Genomic DNA, 2,911 nt, shown 5'->3' with positions numbered 1-2,911 from the left:
TTGGAAAGAGCTATTTAAGTATTCGTTTTTATTATTAATTTTCTCTGAAAACCAAATTCTCTGTATGCAATGTCAAAGAACAGGTCAGCCAAGTTTCTGAGTAATTTGAACATTCAAAATTAGCAGAATTCAATAAAATAAAGTTTTGCAGTGACTATCTTTATTCTCCTGTATGTGTAGCATGCTGGTCTTGTTAGGCATTTCTGTGAAAGATTAATAGCCAGCCTCAGGCCAATTATCTCTGCTGTATCTCTGTGAGCACTCCTTATAAAATTATCTTATCTAATGTGAGAGATGGGAAAATTCTTCTTTGAAGTTTATATTGTAGACTACATTATCAGGAGTTACAATCTCTAGCTCTGTGGCCATTATCCACTATTAGCATAAACATATACCCATGTGTATATCTTTTTTTTTTTTTTAATTCAGTCCCTGTAGAGACCCCAAAATTGCCAATGTCTACTATATTTCAAGTCGTCGTGGCGGGGTATTGGGAAAAGTTTTCAATTAGCAATAATCATGCCTCAGATAAAACTCATTGACTACGATACTGCCACTGTGCAAAGCTCCATGTATATAGTCTCTAAATCAGCTACTTCTTGGCTGGGCACAGTGGCTCACGCGTGTAATCGCAGCCCTTTGGGAGGCCGAGGTGGGTGGATCACCTGAGGTCAGGAGTTCAAGACCAGCCTGACCAACATGGAGAAACTCTGTCTCTACTAGAAATACAAAATTAGCCAGGTGTGGTGGTGCATGCCTGTAATCCCAGCTACTTGGGCGGCTGAGGCAGGAGAATAGCTTGAACCTGGGAGGCAGAGGTCACGGTGAGAAGATTGCGCCATTGCACTCTAGCCTGGGCAACAAGTGAAACTCCATCTCAAAAAACCAAAAATAAACAATCAGCCACATCTTAAATCACCTACCTTGACTCGCTCCGTCATGTCTGAACAGAATTGGGCAAGCTCCAAACCCTGGTGCATGCCATTCCCCCTTATCCAGGAAATTTCCAAGTTTTTAGCCAATCAGGCCAAGCATAGAATGTAAGGTCTCGTTCTGGCCAATGGAAACTGGACACAGAAGTCAGGTGATTCCTTCAGGTTATGAAAGTTATAAATGTCCCTGTCTCCTTTGTTCAGATGTGCTCTCCTGGCAAGACTGCCAGCGAGTTGCACCCTTCCCGCAGGAAGTAAACTACCGTTGCTGAGTGATACATTGTCTTGGTGTGGATTTTTCCCAACTTTATAAACCCGTTTCCAACAAATCTGGGCGCTTGTCGTCTGGGATTCTGTTTCCCCTCTTGGGCAGTCCTTGGTTCTCTCTTGTGGGGAGGCGCCATCATGCCCTACAGCGGTGGCGGGGTTGGGTGAGAGAGAGAGAGTTCTGGTTGAGCGGAGAGCCAGAACTTACCCGGTGTGAGGAATAAACCCGGCTTCTCAGCAACCAGCAACACAGAGGAAACAGATTCCAAACCGCAGCGACCAGGGGCCTTGGCCAGGCAATCTCGTGCAGGAGCCAAGGTAGGAAACATTGCAAAGGGGCAACACAATACTTCCTTGGTGGTCAACTGCTGAAGGGTGGAGCGTGTGTGTGAACTCGGTGTTGTTTTGTGAATGGTGACAAGTCCTGACCGCACGAATGCGAAGAGTGTAAGGGACCCTCAGAAGGGGGAAGAGAGGAAACAGGTCAACCTCCCAGGGCAGCGAAGGCAAGAAATTCCTTGCTTGAGGAGTTGAGTCTTCTATAAGCTTTACGTTTTTACAACAGAATAGGCAAGAGAGTCCCAGCTTGGGGGGTTGAGTCTTCCATAAGAAATGATAAAGTATTACTGTTTTATTTGAACTGAAGAACCAATCCTCAAGACCACAGTTGTCTGGCCAAAATTTGGGTCGGGCGAGGATTAGGTTTGTCAACTCTTAATAATGTATGTCAACAATAAAAGCCCTGTCTCACAAGAAGAAACAGATTATGCTCTCTGTTGGCTGCAGGGCCCTTTCTCCTCTACCCATTAAGAGAAGGAGGAAAACAGTAAGAGAGTAGAATAAAGTCAGGAGCAGTCTCACCTAAAATGAGTGGAGCTTTTACCCCAGAGCAATCAACACGTAAATGGGACCCTTTAGACCATCTTCCCTCATTTCCCGCTCCAGCTCCTCCTCCTCCTCCCCAAGCTGCCACCCCAGAACCCAACCCAGAATTCCCTACTCCTCTGTATAACCCAGGCTCTTGGGAGCTGGTGTCTCAAAGACCTGATCATTGCCAGCCTGAGTGTTCTTCCTTGGAGAAGGAGCTCCAGAGGGAGATAGAGCAATGCAAAAGAGATATTTAGAGTTTTCCTTTCCCCTCATCTTCCAAGGAATCAGCTTCAGCTTCAAAGCTTTTTTTTCTCTAAAGAAGATGCCTCATCGAGGAGGCGCAGTTTTGTGAAGCCTCAAGGAAGAGGCACAGTTGGCTTTTTGAATGCTCCCTTAACTGCTTCGTAAGTTCCGAGTCTAAAGAGAGAACTTAAGCCATTACTAGATGAGCCTGATGGGGCAGCAGAACAGAGTGATCAGTTTCAGGTCCCCAGTAATATATTTACCGAGTTAATGTCCTTTCTAAGTATTCTCTTTTCTTTTTCTTTTCAATGTATTTATTATACTTTAAGTTCTGGGGTACATGTGCAGAACGTGCAGGTTTGTTACATAGGTATACATATGCCATGGTGGTTTGCTGCATCTATCACCCTGTCATCTACATTAGGTATTTCTCCTAATGCTATCCCTCCCCAATCCCCCCATCCCCTGCTATCCCTCCCTTAGCCCCTATCCCCGACAGGACCTGGTGTGTGATGTTCCCCTCCCTGTGTCCATATGTTCTCATTGTTCAACACCCACTTATGAGTGAGAATATGTGGTATTTGGTTTTCTGTTCTTGT

At 45.2% G+C, this 2,911-nt stretch overlaps 1 non-coding gene across 1 annotated transcript; it reads right to left on the bottom strand.

Moving 5' to 3' along the window:
- Positions 1–429: 429 nt before the first annotated feature.
- On the bottom strand, positions 430–568 carry LOC116550510. The gene has a single exon (XR_004268462.1). It is a non-coding gene; the product is annotated as a U4 spliceosomal RNA (small nuclear RNA).
- Positions 569–2,911: the final 2,343 nt, after the last annotated feature.

This window comes from Sapajus apella, unplaced genomic scaffold (genome assembly GCF_009761245.1).
Source record: "Sapajus apella isolate SASKATOON/1434 unplaced genomic scaffold, GSC_monkey_1.0 scaffold7, whole genome shotgun sequence".
Classification (NCBI taxonomy): domain Eukaryota; kingdom Metazoa; phylum Chordata; class Mammalia; order Primates; family Cebidae; genus Sapajus; species Sapajus apella.
Note: the sequence above shows the minus strand (reverse complement) of the source record. Positions and strands in the feature narration are given on the sequence as shown.